The 17,079-nt window shown below is 46.1% G+C and overlaps 1 protein-coding gene across 10 annotated transcripts in view; it reads left to right on the top strand.

Moving 5' to 3' along the window:
• Window positions 1-10,462: 10,462 nt before the first annotated feature.
• GMEB1 (glucocorticoid modulatory element binding protein 1) overlaps window positions 10,463-17,079 on the top strand; it is a 31,439-nt gene continuing 24,822 nt past the window's right edge. Inside the window, exons 1-2 of one of the 10 annotated variants that reach the window (XM_060140822.1) lie at window positions 10,495-10,545; window positions 16,936-17,078. The gene's annotated coding sequence lies outside the window, so the exon portion shown is untranslated. Of the gene's footprint in view, window positions 10,546-14,401; window positions 15,041-15,318; window positions 15,335-15,806; window position 17,079 lie in introns of those variants that run through there. The other 9 variants (XM_060140823.1, XM_060140825.1, XM_060140826.1 and 6 more) reach the window with 9 other exon arrangements.

Below are 17,079 nucleotides of genomic sequence, written 5' to 3'. Positions count from 1 at the left end.
GACCCTTCTGAAATTAAAATAGAATTACTTCAAATAATATCAGAGACTCCCAACTGGATGGGTTTACTGCAGGCGGGTGGGGGAAGAGGAGATGGTTCAGGGAGATGGATTTTGAGAGGCTAGGAAGCTTTGGTATTTTGAAGGATGGAAGAGAAGAGGGTGTCAATTTGTCAGAAGAGAAGAGGAAGTTTCCATCCTTCAGATGGGCAGAGGCCAGCATGGCTCCTTTCTTTTTTTTTTTTTTGCAGTACGCGGGCCCCTCACTGCTGTGGCCTCTCCTGCTGCGGAGCACAGGCTCCGGACGCGCAGGCTCAGCAGCCACGGCTCACAGGCCCAGCCGCTCCGCGGCATGTGGGACCTTCCCAGACCGGGGCACGAACCCGTGTCCCCTGCATCGGCAGGCGGACTCTCAACCACTGCGCCACCAGGGAAGCCCGGCTCCTTTCTTGATACCAACCAAATCTGGTTCCTGAGATCCCCTGTCTCGGATGTTGGGATCAGTGACCACTGATAAGAAATGAAGGTCACACAAAAATTGTAGTCTATACACTAACTGAAAAGGAAATTAAGAAAATAATTTCATTTACAATAATATCAAAAAGAATAAAATACTTAGGAATAAATTTAACCAAGGAGGTGAAATGTAGCCAAGGAGGAGTGTAACTTGTACATTACAACTACAAAACATTGCTGAAAGAAATTAAAGAAGGCAGAAACAAATGGAAAGACATTCCATGTTCACAGGTTGAAAGACTTAATCTTGTTAAGATGCCAGTACTAGCCAAAACAAACTGTGGATTCAATGCAATCCCTATAAAAATCCCAATGACATTTTTTACAGAAATATTTAGAAAAACCCATCCTAAAATTCATTTGGATTCTCAAGGGACCCTGAATACCCAAAACACTCTTGAAAAAGAACAAAGCTGGAGGACTAAACTTCCCGATTTCAAAACTTACTACAAAGCAAACTAAAAATTTTGTGGTATTGGTATAAAAACAGACATATAGACCAATGGAATACAAGAGAGAGTCCAGAAATAAATTGTGGCATCAAATGATTTTTGATAAAAGTGCCAAGACCATGCAATGGAGAAAGGACAGTTTTTTCAGCAAATAGTGTTGGGAAAACTGGATATCCACATGCAAAAGAATGAAGTTGAAATTTTACCTTAAACCACATACAAAAAATAACTCAGATCAAAGATCTAAACTTAAGAGCTAAAACTATAAGGTGCTTAGAAGAAAACAGGAGAAAAGTTTTATGACATTGCGTTTCGTAATGATTTCTTAAATATGACACCAAAAGCACAGGCAACAAAAGAAAACATAAGTAAATTGGACTTCATCAGAATTTACAACTTTTGTGTATCAATAACCACTACAGAATGGGAGAAATTATTTTCTCTGTCCCAGACCAACTTTTTCCTCTTCTATGGTGTCACCTCCTGCCCATGCCAGAGGATGAAACTCTAGGGCTGTCAGGACCAGGCCTTGAGTGGAATCTGCAGCAGGCCTGCTGTGGTGGGACCAGCTGAAGAATTAATGCCTGAGCTGGAGGAGCAGTGGGCTCCCCTACCAGCCTGCTGTGGCCTTCCCAGTACGCGGGCCCAGGGCCCAGTGTGACCAGAACAGCGAATTTGGAAGAGGAGGAGGAAATCCTTTTGTTTGATATCTCTGGAGTTGTAAATGTTGATAACCAATTAAAAACAAAAACAAACAAACAAACAAAACTTCAGGCATCCTCTGGACTCTACATTATCCATCTGTGAAGAGTTATGCCCTATGGGTCCGCAGAGTGGGCAGCCTCTGGTCTCTCTTCCCAGGTATCTACTTCCAGCTGGGAACACTGTCTCCAGCTGCCTGGCCAGCTATTAACTCTGCAATTTCAACATGTCCACAACTCAATTCATAATTTTTATCCCTACTTCCCCTTAGATTCCCATCCCCCCATCAAACCCGCTTCTCCTCTTGTTTCCTCCATCTCAGTGAATGGCACCTCCATCACTTAGTCACCTCCAAAAGACCCCTTTAAGACCACCTCCTGAATCCCCACCGTCATCACCTGTTCTGTTATATTACAGCCAGAACCTCCTAATTGGTCTTTTGACTTCCTGTCATGCTGCCTTCTTCTTTTTTTTTTAATATTTATTTATTTTGGCTGCGCCAGGTCTTAGTTGCGGCATGTGAGATCTTCGTTGCAGCATGTGGGGTCTTTTAGTTGCAGCATGTGGGCTTTCTTAGTTGTGGCATTCAGACTCCTAGTTGCAGCATGCATGCGGGATCTAGTTCCCTGACCAGGGATCGAACCCTGGCCCCTACGTTGGGAGCGCAGAGTCTTACCCACTGGACCACCGGGGAAGTCCCCTGTCATGCTGCCTTCTCGTCTTCATTCTTTTTTTAAAATTTATTTTATTTATTTTTATTTTTGTCTGCGTTGGGTCTTCGTTGCTGCGTGCGGGCTTTCTCTAGTTGCGGCGAGTGGGGGTTACTCTTCATTGAGGTGCGCGGGCTTCTCACTGAGGTGGCTTCTCTTGTTGTGGAGCATGGGCTCTAGACGAGCGGGCTTCAGTAGTTGTGGCACGTGGGCTCAGTAGTTGTGGCTCTCAGGGTCTAGAGCTCAGGCTCAGTAGTTGTGGTGCACGGGCTTAGTTGCTCTGAAGCATGTGGGAATCTTCCTGAACCAGGGTTCGAACCCATGTCCCCTTCATTGGCAGGCAGATTCTTAACCACTGCACCACAGGGAAGCCCTCACCTTCATTCTCAACTCCTCCAATGGCCTTCCTTTCCCTTAGAATTAACCTTGTGCTTCTCATCGTGGTCTACAAGACCCTGCATGAGCTGGCACTGGGATCTTCTTTTGACTCCTTTTTTTTCTGTCACTCTGCTCCAGCCTGACTGGCCTTCTCCAAGTTCCTCCAACACATGGATTTCACAGCCTTTGCCTGTGCTGTTTCCCCATAGAATCCTGGAATGTTCTGCTTCCAGATCTTCAGCTGGCTCCTTCTCATCCTCCATGCCTTAGCTCCTGAGCCAGGCCTTTCCTGTTCTCACTGTGTCTAGTTATATCCCCTCCCCAGTCACTGTCTCACTCACATCTCCTTTATAGCCCTTACTGACACCTGGCATATCCTGTCCCTTGTCTATATCCACTTCCCTCCTCTCTCCCCCACTTCCCCTCTTTTTCTACCCCCCCACAATGTATACACTGCAATAGAACGTCTATGAGAACAGAGACAAAATCTATTTTATTCACACGGGACTCCCAGCCCCTGGAACATTGCCTGGTACATAGAGAGCACTCAAAAATCTGTGTTTACTAAAGACTGCCTGCACTTTTGTGTCTACCTCCCCACCCCTCGCAGCTCACCCCACCCTCTGTATCACATTCTCGGAAGCCAGAAGCCACTAATAGATGGGGACTGAATCTGGAAGGGAGGAAGTTCCGCCCGTGGGTGCAAACAAAATATATTGGGGATGAATCCAGATACAGTTAAGTGAATCACCTCCTGCCCACACCAGCCCCCCCCCCCACTGTCCTCCACCATCACCAAAGCAAAAGGCTAACTTGCTGGTTTTGGAGCCAGAGAGGATAAAATTCAAGTCCTGCTGGCTCTGTGACCTTGAATCAGTCTCTGCCTTGGCTTCAGTTTCCTCATCTGTAAAAGGAACACGATAATGGTACCTCATTCACAGGGAGGTTGGGAAGAGTAAATGTGGTAATCCACCCTCACAGAGGGACTGGGAATCATATCTGGAATGTAATAAGCACTCAAGAAATGCCAGCTGGTATTATTATTAATACTCCAACTGGCACCACTCACCTGCCTTTTAGAATAGAGCCCAGTCAGCTGCCTCCATTGGCTACAGGACCTTAGTTAAGGCCTCTCTGGGCCTCAGTCTCCCCATCTGTGGCAGGGACTATTAGTAGCTACACTTATGAGTACATGCTCTCTACCAGGTGCTTGGCATATGCACTGTTATGCCCACTAGAGTGTAAGCTCCCTCAGCTCATGACCAGCTTCCTGCCCAGTGCCAGGGACATCATAGGCATGCCCAAAACCTCGCTCTTCACCGTCTCTTATTTTCTTTAAATTATCTTATTTTATTTTATTCATTTTTAATTTTTAAAATTGTGGTTAAAATATACTTAACATAAAATTTATCATTTTAACCATTTTTAAGTGTACAGTTCAGCGGCATTAAGTACATTCACATTGTTGTGCAATCATCACCACCATCCATTTCTAGAACTTTTTCATCATCCTCAGTTGAAACTCTCACTAAACACTAACTTCCCAAACCCCCCTTCCCTCGGCCCCTGGTAACCACTATTTTACTTTCTGTCTCTATGAATCTGACTATTTTAGTTACTTCAAATAAGTGGACAGAGCCTGGAATTAGGACGGATCCATTGGGAGTGGCAGCTCTGCAACTTCTTAGACTTGCAACCTGAGGCTGTGCCACTTAATTTTACTGAGCCTGTTTTGCCTCTACTGAGAAATAGGGATAACACTCCCTACCTGGAAAGGAAATTTCCTGCCTGGAATTTTATCTATGGAAAGGCTCCTAGCACACTGCAGACACAGAGAAAGGGCTTAAGCAATGTTAGTTTCTTTTCCCTTCAATCCTATGAGCAGCTAGTCTCAGGAAATCATAATGGTTAGGCCATAGCATAGACTGAGGTCAAGAGCTCACATTCTGGTTCTACCACATACCAACTATGCGACCTCAGTTTTCCTATCTGTAAAATGGGGACACTGCTAGTACCTACCTTGTGGGGATTCCATAAGTTAATAACAAGTGTTTAAAATGGCCTGGGGGTCTTGCCTGGTGGCGTGGTGGTTAAGAATCCGCCTGCCAGACGTAGAGAATGGACTTGAAGACACGGGGAGGGGGAGGGGTAAGCCTGGGACGAAGTAAGAGAGTGGCATGGACATATACACACTACCAAACGTAAAATAGATAGCTACTGGGAAGCAGCCGCATAGCACAGTGAAATCAGCTTGGTGATTTGTGACCACCTAGAGGGGTGGGATAGGGAGGGTGGGAGGAAGACGAAAGAGGGAGGGGATATGGGGATATATGTATACGTATAGCTGACTCACTTTGTTATACAGCAGAAACTAACACACCATTGTAAAGCAATTATACTCCAATAAAGATATTAAAAAATAATAATAATGAACATTGCTTTGCAATCAAATCTCAAAAAAAAAAAAAATAAGAATCTGCCTGCCAATGCAGGGGACACAGGTTCGAGCCCTGGTCCAGGAATATCCTACATGCCGTGGAGCAACTAAGCCCCTGCGCCACAACAACTGCACCTGCATGCCACAACTACTGAAGCCCATACGCCTAGAGCCCGTGCTCTGCAATGAGAAGCCACCACAGTGAGAAGCCCGCGCAGTGCAAAGAAGAGTAGCCCCTGCTTGCTGCAACTAGAGAAAGCCTGCGCACAGCAACGAAGACCCAACACAGCCAAAAGTAAAATAAGTTAAATAAATTAAAATAAATAAATAAGTTAAATGGCCTGGCACTTAGTAAGCTTTAGCTGTTATTATTCATGCTGCTGTTGTTGTTACTTGGCTTGAAATAAACATAGTCAAGAGCCAGCAGAGCTGTAGTTCTTCCACCTGGCTGTCCATTAGAGTCATTGAGGGACATTTTAGAAAATTTTCATGGCCAGGCTCTAGCTTCACAGATTCCACTTGAATTTATCTGGGGTGGGACTCTGGTATGAGTATTTTATAAGATCTCCCCAAGTGATTCTATGTGCAACCAGGGATAGGAGGGCCACAATGGTGGGGTAACTAGGAGCATGGGCTCTGCAGTGCAACTGCCTAAGTTCAAATACAACACAGCCAACAAATAGATATATGAATGTGGGAAAGTTTTTTTTTTTTTTTCTTTTTTGGCTGCGTAGCTTGCACAGGATCTTAGTTTCCTGACCAGGGATTGAACCTGGGCCCTCGGCAGTGAAAGCACAGAGTCCTAACCACTGGACTGCCAGGGAATTCTCTGAATGTGGGAATGTTCTTAATCTCTCACGTTACACTGGGTTAATAACAGGACCTGGGAGGTTATATAGATCTAATGTGCTTAGAGCAAGCTCTCAGCAGGTCTGGGTACCACTGTCCCTCAGTTTCCCTGCTGTTTTCAAACTGATTGCAGCCACTGTGGGCCTTGTCCAGTTCATACCCACAGTGTCCCCAAGGGGGCCTGGAAGCCTTGAACATCCCACACGGAGGCCTCTCCTAACCCTGCCAGCTACCCCAAAAGTTATTTTTGGCCCTTCCACTGTTCATCTTTTTTAGTCACCCAAAATGAACAGAATTATCTCTCAAACAAAATTGTCTGCTCAGAAATCAGAGAGACCCCAAGAATGCTAGAGGGGAGGATAGAACCAGACTGGCCATTCAAGTATGTCTCATATTGAAAAGAAGAAGGAAAAGGGAATTCCCTGGCGGTCCAGTGGTTAGGACTCTGCACTCTCATGCTCTCACTGCCAAGGGAGGGTGTGGGTTCAATCCCTGTCAGGGAACTAAGACTCTGCAAGCTGCTCAGCCCAGCCAAAAAAGAGGGAGAGGGAGGGGGATGCGGTGGGGTGAGGGTGAGGTGGGGTGTGGGAAGAGGAGAAGAAAAATTATTCTCTTCAATGTTTAGGAAACAGTGTTTAAGGGGAAAAGAAGAATAACACAGATTGCACATTCAAGACAATTCTTCAAGCTAAAGGAAAAAAATGCATAGAAAAAAGATTGGAAGGAAATATACCACATGTTAAATACGTGGGGTATTTTTCCTGCTTCTCCATCCTTTTATGCATTTTACAATTTTCTGCAGTGAACAGGTAATTACAGGAAAAACAATTAAGTGAAAAAATATAAAAGGAAAGCCTTCACATGACCTTTTCGCCTCTTAAAATAATCATCTTTTTGCCTATGCCTTAGTTCCTTCTTTTTGTCAAAAAATTTTAAAGAATTTTCTCCACTCACTGTTTCTGCTACTTCTCCCACTTACCATTTGATTCACTCCAATCTGGCCTCCTCCCTAACCTCAGAGGTGACCCACCCTGGAAGGATCAGCAATATCCTCTTAGCTGCTAAGTCCAATGACTTCTCCTTTTTCCTTGCCTGATCTCTCTGCAGTATCTGGCATTGTTGGTGCCATCTTCTTCTTCTTTTTTTAAAAAAATATTTATTTATTTAGGCTGCTCCAGGTCTTAGTTGTGGCATGCGGGATCTTTAGTTGCGGAGTGTGGGCTCTTTTAGTTGCAGCATGGGACTTAGTTGCAGCATGCAGACTCTTAGTTGTGTCATAAGGACTTCTTAGTTGGGGCACACATGCGGGATCTTGTTCTCCCACCAGGGATCAAATGTTGGCCCCCTGCACTAGGAACCCGGAGTCTTACTCAATGGACCACCAGAGAAGTCCTGCCATCCATCCTCTTCTGGAAGCGCCCTGCCTGCTCTCTGGGCTTCTTTTCTCTTCTCTGTCCAGGGAGCTAAGCATTCTTACCACTTCTGGTTGGTTCCTTCAGGTTCCTCAAGGCCTAATGTTCCCCAGGTTTGGGCCCCACATTGCCTGCACACTCTTCCTGGATGACCCATCCACTCTTGGCCTCTGTGGCCCATCTACATTGACAGGTCCCAAAATCCAGTCCTGGACTCTTGCCTCAGACCAGTCAATCCAACTTCCTCTGGATGCCTTCATTTAGATGTCCCTCAAACACCGCAGACTCAACAAGTCCAAATGGACTCATTATTTCTACTTTCCCTCAATCCCCAACAAACTCTTCCTGCTTTGTTCCTTCACTTGGGGTCATCCTTGTCCCTTTCTCTCACTCCCTGCATTTGCTTGGTCACTAAGACCTGTTGGTTCCAATTTGGAACTGTGTCTGGAGCACAGCCATGAACTCTGCCCTGCATGAGCCCCTCTCTCTCTTGTGGGGGTGATCCTAGCAAGATGATCCTAGTTTCCCTCACATAGTTTCCTTTTCCTGGTCTTTCTCCTCTCCAGTCCGTATCATAGTTTTTCGGATCATTCATTCATTCGATCAACAAACATTTGCTGTGCACCAAACTCTACAGGTTGACACAAAATAGATAAATAAAAAATCCAGGGGCTTTCACATTGTGGGGATTGCTATGAAGGTAAGCTGGGGGGTTGAGAGAAAATGACTAGGACATGGATGGGAGTTCTCTCAGACATGGTGCCCTGAATAGTCCCCCAAATGAACCTGACAGAATAGTCCCCCAAATGAACCTGCCCTGGTAGAACTGGGAGCAACAATGATAGGGAAGAAGGTGACTGGGGACCCCACTTTAAGGTTGGGAGCCAGTGAAGGTCTGTGAGGAAGGATAGATGAGAGTGAGCTCTGAACACCTGAGGGAGGAGCTTCCCAGCTAGGGGGAAGAGCCAGTGACAAGGCCCTGAGAAAAGTTCCAGGCACAAAGAGAGTATCCAGAGCACAGTGAGTGAGGGGCAGAGGAGGGCAGGAAGGAGATCACACAGGGTGGCCCTAGTGAGAGGTATGGATTTTATTCTAAGTGCAATAGGAAGCTACTGAAGGGTTTTTAACAGGGAAGTCACATAATTTGACGTTATTTCTTTAAAGGGTTACTCCCTTTAGGTGCCTAGGGCGGTTAACATTTGCAAGTGGGTGGATAGGGGTGCTGAGTACTAGAAAATGACTTCAGTGGTCCAGATAAGTCCTGTGGGCTGGGGCTGGGTGTTAGCACTACAGCTGAAGAGGACTTAAACTTCCCTTGGGTCCCCACTCCTTGTAGGATATCTCCTTACCCCTTATGAGAACCATCTGGTTCCAGCCCCCCTCTTCAGCCACATTTCCCTGTATTTCTTTGTACATGTTGTTTTTGGAATGCTCTTCCCCACTTTTCCCTTTGATGAACTCCTACTCATTGTTTGAGACCAGGCATAAATGCCTCCTCCTCTGTGAAGCCTTTCAGGAGTCCTCCAGGGAGAGTCTTTTGCAATTTTTCTGTGCTTTGTTTATATCTCTATGATAACACCTATCACACTGTACTGTCTTGTATGTTTACAATTCTGTCTCTGAAGAAGTAGACCGAGAACTTCTGGAAGGCAGGGACAGGGTTTTGGTCAATGAGTGCATGATGTATAATCAAAAGATATAGATGATCTTGCTATGAAATAGTTCACAAAGGTCAGGAGTCCACTCATGACCAGCCCCTATTATATTCAAAATCACCTACTAATGTGTAAGTCTCCTTATTTGATCCTGGAAACAGTCCTCAGAGGTGGGCACAGTGGGAAAATCATCTCTATTTTACAGATGAGGGACTTGTGACTTGGCCAAGATCCCTGGGCTGCGATAACCAAGCCTAGAATCCAGGTTGTCTGACCCCCAAATCCTATTCTATTGTTCGACTCCTGGGTTGCTTACCTGTTCTTGAATCAAGAACCTGTAAAACTTCCTGTCACCTCGTCATGACAGAGGGGACAGAGATCAGAGATGTGACTCATAGGAAGGGGCAAGATGGGGAAGCAATTCTCTCTCCCCTTCGAAAACAGTGCCTGCATGCCACTACCTCATTCGTTCTTAATAACGGTAGCAACCATATGAGTGGTTATGACCATGTACTCTGCAGAAAGAAGGGCCTGAGTTTACATCCTGGCTATACCATTTATAAGTTTTGTGACCTTGAGGGATTAGTTAACGTCTCTTGGCCTCCTGTATTTTATCTGTAAAACGGGAGTGAAAAGAAGCTATTTAGTAGAGATGCCAAGAAGATTATATGAGACAAAGGCATCTTCCCTAAGGCCTGGCCATAGAAAGGTCTTAACACTTGCTAATTACTATTACTGGCCCCAGGAACTTTCCTAAGCATTTTCAAGGATCATTTCTCTTAACACTTAACAACAACCTAATTCCTAGGCAAAATAGGGGCTTAGAGCTGTTCAGTAACCCCCGAAGAATTTATGACTTGAACCCAGAACAAACCTCACAACCAGAAAAGGCTTGACAAACATGCATGGGTGAGAACGCAGAGTTTGCTTACTGACTCTATCCTGAACCAGATCTTTGATTCCAAAATGATAGTTGTATCATCACTTCTGAAAGTCTGATGAACGTAAGCTTCATAACCGGATTTGAGGAAGTAAGAGGGGCAGAGTCCTCCAAGGGGAGTCCTGCCTTTGAGAGACATGCCTTTGCCCCCGATTGCGAATGAGGTGAGACTTTAATTTAGGCCTCGTTTTCCTCACCCGTAAAGTGGGGTTAGAAAAGTTATCAGGATCCCTGGAGTCCCTCCCAACACTAATTTTCCAGGGCAGGAGATTCTTGCTCTGATAAAGGCCCCAAACCCTCCGGCTGAAGTTCATCCTCCGCGGGGCCGGCAATAGGGACGCGTCCCCTTTAAGGAGCCAACTCGCCGGCGGCGGCGGCCGGAAGTGTTGAAGCTGGGCCTAGCGGCGGCGGTGGCGGTAGCGGCCGTGGCGGCGTCTGCGCATGCTCCGTCGCCCGCCCGCCCTGGCCGCTCGCCGCCCGCCCGCCCGACGGAGACGGTGAGGAGGGGGAGGGGTGGGCGCGCGGGCGCGGGCGCGGGGTGGGGTGGGGGCGGGGGGGCGGGCGCGGGGGCCGCGCGGCGGCCGGCGAGGGCGGGCGGGCGCGCAGGGGGCGGGGGGCTCCTGCCTCCGCGGGCGCCTCCCCACGCCCTGTGCGTGCCGCCGCCGCCGCCGGGGAGCGAGCGGACGTCGCGGCGCCGCGGGGGGGTGGGGGGACGCTGCCGCTGGGTCCGCCCGAGCAGCCGGGCCGCCCCCAGCGCGGCCGGCCGCGGCGCCCGGGTCCGGACCCCGGCCGAGAGCGGCCGGGGGCCGGCGAGCCTGGCGTTGGGGGGCCCCGGAGCCCCGGACCGAGGGGCCCGGAAGTCCTCGGCCGAGGGACCTGGAGGGGCCGGAGCGACTCCGGGCTGGGAGGCCCGAACGCCCAGGACCCTGGGGAGGGGTCCGGGGATCCAGGGGTATCCCCAGAGGCGGGATCCAGGGAGCACCAGGCCCTTCGATGAGGAGCTGGGGAGAGGCCTGGGTCGAGCTGGGGAGAGGCCTGGGTCGCGCTCAGGCTAGGGAATAGTGGTGAAAGTGGGGCGAAGGGTGAAGGAAGCCCGCTGCCCGCCCGAGAGTATCCCTGGGAGCCTTGGGGTGGGGAGCAAGAGCAGAGAGTGGGTTGCTGAAGAAAGGAGGGTCCACGTTTCACCCGGGGGCGCGTTAGAGGCCTCGGCCATTCAGTCCAGGGGGAAAGAAGCAGGTGCTTCCCCGAAGGCGTGGTGACAGGTCCGGTAGTGGGAGCAGGGGACAAGGAAGAAGAGCTCTAAGGGGAAGTGAGCAGGCCCCTACCGTCCCCTAGATGAGGGGGCGGTAAGAAGACACCTCAGAGCCTCCAGAGGAAGGAATGAGAAGGGTCCAGATCTGTGAGAGAATAACAGCTGGGAGTACCTCCTGATATTATAGGTGGAGAGCAGGGTGATCTGGTCTGTCGCGGGTGGGGAGACCCGTGTTTTTGAGGACGGGAGAGAAGATAATTGGTGGGAAGAAGGCTAAAGTACCCTTGCTTTCTAAAATGACAGGGGAATTGGCCTGCTGTCTTCTAATTGAGGGGCAGGAGAGGTGAGGGCAGACTCTTGCTTGAAGGTCCTGGAGTGTGATCCACCCAGACTAAGGCACAAGTCTTGACTTAGGGATCAAGGGAAGGCTTGGCCGTCTAAGAAGCTGGAGGAGGCCTGCATTCTCTTCTCAAGATGTGAGAAATTCAAAAACCCTTCCTAACAGACACAGCAGGGGCCTTAACTGGTGTCTGTTTAGGAGAACCTGGAAGTGGCATTTTCCTCCTTAACCTGGAGGATTAGGAAAAGGGAGGATCAGCTATTTCGAGTCTCACAGAGGATTCTTTTCTCTCTTGGGGAGACTTCTTCATTAAATGGACTGACTCCCCTAATTTGTCAGCCTTTTATCAATTATGTGTATTTAAATTAGTCTACTGACTTGATGACTTTTGTCATTAGTTGTTAGTCAACCACTTATTCATATTTACTTCAACAAACATATTGAATAGCCAACTTGTACTCAACTTCATTGGGATAGTTTGGGCTGTATTTTGGTCTTGTCCTAAGCAGAAGTCTCCTCAACTATAGTACGGTGACCCTTCAAAAAACCCTTTTACTGTCAAGCAGATTTGGAAAAGAATACAATAAAATTCCTAGTAATGAAAACTGAAAAGATTGAAATTTAAAACTTAATTTAAAAAAAGAATAGGGCTTCCCTTGTGGCGCAGTGGTTGAGAGTCCGCCTGCCGATGCAGGGGACATGAGTTTGTGCCCCAGTCCGGGAAGATCCCACATGCCGTGGAGCGGCTGGGCCCGTGAGCCACGGCCGCTGGGCCTGCGTGTCCGGAGCCTGTGCTCCGCAACAGGGGAGGCCACAACAGTGAGAGGCCCGCGTACTGCAGAATAAACAATAGATTTGTCACACTTGAAGAGAAAAATCATGAAAGGGAAGATAGACATGAAAAAACAAAACATTCACACACCCACAAAAAACCCTTTTATGCTATTGCTTCCCTAAACACCTACGTAGTGGTCACCAATATGTGACTTATCCCAAACTTCATTTGCCCTGGCACTTTTCCTCACAGTGGTCCTATGTAGTGATCTTACTGGCTTCATTACATCTGGTAGCACCCTGGATCACCTACTAAATACATGAGGAGGAATAAAGGGAAAAAAAAATCCAGGAGTTTTGGCCTCATGTAATAATAAAGTTTTAACTTGGAAATTTCTTAAGCATAGACCACACAGTCTACAAAAATTACAGTGAAGTATGGAATAAATACATTTTGGAGTTAGAAAATTTCAGGATATCTAGTATTTCTGTTAGTCCATTTCAACTACCAACTCTGATGTTCCTATGATCATGTGACACTTATGCTTACATCTTGCCATGTTTTAAACGATTTTCAGGACACAAAGTGAATTTAATCCAGAGTAAGTCAGATTATCATATGTTTAGTTTTTTGATAGTTTATGTGAGTAGTCGTGCTTACTTTCAAGGTGTCTTATTTGTCTTTGAAAATAGCTACAAATAATTCTTCCTTTGCACTTAAGTTTGACATATTTCCTTCATGTGTGCTCCTAGAATTACAGAGTGTTGTGTGATTCCACAATGAATACTCTAAGTCCCCTTCCATGAAATACCCAAAGGAGCAACTCACTCATCTTGCCTTAGGAGTTTTGGTTGCTATAAACAGGAGCTACTTTTCAGTTTACACTCAGCTCGAAGAGATGACCTTGCAATTAGCCAGTGTAGTCTGTAGAGCTGATTCGGGTTACTTGCTAGGAATATGGTATTTAGGATAATAAGAGATATTCAACCCAAACTTGCTTCTCTAAAGAATGTAAGAATTGCCATGTTGGACCAGACCTGTGTCTCTGACTGATACTGAGAGAGATATCGTGGATGATTATAATTATCTTCGCTGATAAATTCTCAGAAGGTTAGAGAAGCAGCCAGAACCTTCCTCTTGAGTTCTGAGGTGTGTGGGGGGTAAGGAGTATATGAGTTCTTATTGAGGAAAGTATTAATCAAGAAGTTAGTCTACCACTTATTCAGAGTATTGTAGAGAGGACTCAACCTTAGGGTAGAAGGTTGAACTAGAAGCATCCTAATTCTGCTTCTCTAACCCATTAATTTACCTATGCTATTAATTTTTTAACATTTAAACCATTTTTTTTGAAATAAATTCCCTACGATTGTTACATGCTAAAGTATTACATCTTTTAAATTCATTAAATATGTAACAGAATAGTGCTTGACAACAAACAAGTGTCCGACAGTTGTTAGCTGTGATTATTTTAATTCACCCTACATTTCTTTTTTCACCCTACATTTTTATGGTTCAAACTTTGACGATATCTATTGGTTCAATTATTCTAGGATTTGATGGCATTTTATACTTCATCATATCCGTTTTGGCTTTTTCTAAACTCAAGGGTCCTAATCATTTAGGTTCTATTGCTGGCAGCCAGCCACACCAGTCCACTGATTCTCTAATCCCCACCCCCGCCAGTTTTAAACCTTCAATTTACATAAGTTTATTTATTTATTTATTTATTTATTTTTGCGGTACGCGGGCCTCTCACTGTTGTGGCCTCTCCCGTTGCGGAGCACAGGCTCCGGACGCGCAGGCTCAGCGGCCATGGCTCACGGGCCCAGCTGCTCCGCGGCATGTGGGATCTTCCCGGACCGGGGCACGAACCCGTGTCCCCTGCATCGGCAGGCGGACTCTCAACCACTGCACCACCAGGGAAGCCCAACATAAGTTTAGATTGTATATTGTAGTATCTTGCAATTACTTTTTTTCTGTACTATGTGACAGTGTCACACATCTCTTTCCCTCTGTAGCTCCTTAAGAGCAGATAACATCCCTTTTCATATCCAGGGAGCCTAAGTCTGTGTCCGATGTGGAGTAGGGACTCAGTACATATTGGCCATAATGATGGGCAGTAAGCAAGGCAGCTTAGCCTGAGCTGTCTAAGCAAATTTATATCCCCTCAGTTAAAGATGAGAAAATTCTAGAAGTCTTTTAGGGTAAAGTGAGTTACTCATTGCCCAAAAATTTATTACATACATGCTATGTGCCAGATTTTCTTAGGAAGTTTTAGGTAGGCAGTTTTGTAAATAGAAGTCTGATATTTGAAAACTATTTATTACACTCGAGAGTCCTGGGCACTGAGCTAGCACAGGGGAGCCTGTTGAAAAAGAAAAGCTATCCTTTCTCTGCCAGGATGTACTCTGAGGGGGAGAGGCTGACAAAGGGGGTTGATGGTTGTGACGGGGATGCTGCAGGCGCTGAGGAAGCAAGAAGACCCTCTCAGATCTAGTCAGGGATGTCACAGATGGCCTCTCTGAGGAAGCGATGTTTTAAATAAGTCATAAAAGTTCAGCAGTGACTTGCCAAAGAGGAAAGAGAAGAGAATTCCCGGTAGAGCAAACAAGTGTGAAGGCTCAGGTGAGGAAATATGGCGTAGTTGAGAAATTGGAAAAAATGCAATGGCAGGAGCCCACAATGTGAGAGGAAGAACTGTGAGAAATGAGGCTAGCAGGGTGGGCAGGGGACAGATTTGGTGGGTTTTGAAAGCCATATTAGGGTCTTTGCACCTTAATAGCAGCAAAGGGAATGCACTGAAGGATTTTTAAGTGGGGGAAAATGGCCTTTAGTAAGATGACTTTGCTCTGTAGATAATGAATTGGAGATCAAGACCAGAGATTAGGGTACTGATGAGAAGCAGCTGGAAAAATCCAGGTAACAGTGTGGTGGCTCAGAGTATGATGATGGCAGCACAGATGGAGAGTGGGGGTTGGTTAAAAGAGATATATAGGTGATAGAATGGATAGGATTTGGTGGTTGGTTGGATTTAGAAAGAGAAGAAAGAGGAGTCAAAAATAGCTCCTTAGTTTCTGGCTTGAGAAAATGGGTGGAGGGTAGCACCATTTATTGAGGCAGGAAACATAGGAGCAGGTTTGAGAGGGAACAGGCTTTCAGTTTAAGGTGCCTACAAGATATTTTAAGAGGCTTTTAGATATAGGAGGTGTTGAATCCAGGAAAAAAGTTTGAATGTGAGAATCATAAAGGACAGAAGTCTAAGTCATATATGAGGAATTTTAACTAGGTCAAACACAAACAAAAATTGATTGAACCAATGTATGTCACTGCCTATGATGAGCAAGGCTGTGGGAGACAAGATTTTTATTTTTTATTTTTAATTAAAAAAAATTTTTGGCTGTGCCACAGCATGAAAGAAGCAAGATTTTTAGATAAGCAGCACCTGTCCTCACAGAGAGTATAGTGTAGTCATGGAGGTAGATGTCTATTCAGTTAACTGCAGTGCAAGGCACAGTGTGATAAACACTAGAGGAGAGCTGCAAGCAAGTATTGGGGGACCTCAGAAAAGAAAGTGGTTTGGCAGTGGCTTTGTGGAGGAGTGAGCTTTGAGCTGGACCTTGAAGGGAGAAGGAGATGCGGGAGAAAGGAGTTTTGGGCTTATGGAATAACAAAGGTAGAGAAACCTGAAAGTACATATTACATGTTCAGAAATCTGTGGGAGGTTGGTGTGGCTGGATCTTAAGATTCTTGGGATACTGTAGTTGCAGATGAAACTGGGAAAATTTGGGGGCCAAATGAGGGAGATTTTGAGTGCCATGTTAAATGTGTGTATTATAGGCAAACAATTGCTGTGGCAGAGCTGAAATGTGGATTCGGTCATCTGAGTACTAGTTACATATTCACACTTGCATCCATTGTCTGTCTAAGCACAGTTCAGCACAGTCCTAATCATCTTCAAGTACTCACATATCTAAGTAAATGGAGTGTTCTTATCCATATTCTCTTAAGTGACTCTTTTCAGCTGTGAAGACTAACAGCTGCAGAATAACTTGGGGCCCTCTGAGTTTTCATTAAGATTGAGATAATGCTTTGAGTTACTTTAGAGTCAAGGAGTTTGTGGTACTGGACAGTGGTTTCCCTAACAGCTCCGCAGGGGAGATGTCAGGCAAGACCCTATCTCCATTCAATATGAGGCAAAGAGGTATTAAGACGTTCCTGGAGGTCATACAGTTGGATTCAGCATCTATTAAAAAACCACACGATGCGAACCATCTTTCTTTTTCCCATACAACTTAGTTTAGTTAGCAGATACTTATTAGTATCTGCTTATTAGTATCTACTCACAAAGGACAGAGCACTTGATGAGGTATAAAGGCTGGTTGCAAAGAAAACAGATGATTCTTACTTCCTAGGAGCTTAGTTTGGGATGGAACTAGTGGTGTGCTGTAAACCAGCTCTCTAGAAGAAAAAATACCCTGATTTGTAATGTTTGTCAATTTCTGTGGTGTATATTCTCCCAGCAACTGATTTCAAGCTACCAACTTGATGTCACTAAACTTGGAGTTGGGAAGAGATGTGCACAGTTGGTTCTCAGGAGCTGGTAGAGCTGGCTCCAGCACACCACGGGGTGAATCACACATACTAAGAAAAACTACAATAACAAG

The sequence above is a fragment of the Lagenorhynchus albirostris genome, chromosome 2 (assembly GCF_949774975.1).
Source record: "Lagenorhynchus albirostris chromosome 2, mLagAlb1.1, whole genome shotgun sequence".
NCBI classification, from domain to species: Eukaryota; Metazoa; Chordata; class Mammalia; order Artiodactyla; family Delphinidae; genus Lagenorhynchus; species Lagenorhynchus albirostris.
Note: the sequence above shows the minus strand (reverse complement) of the source record. Positions and strands in the feature narration are given on the sequence as shown.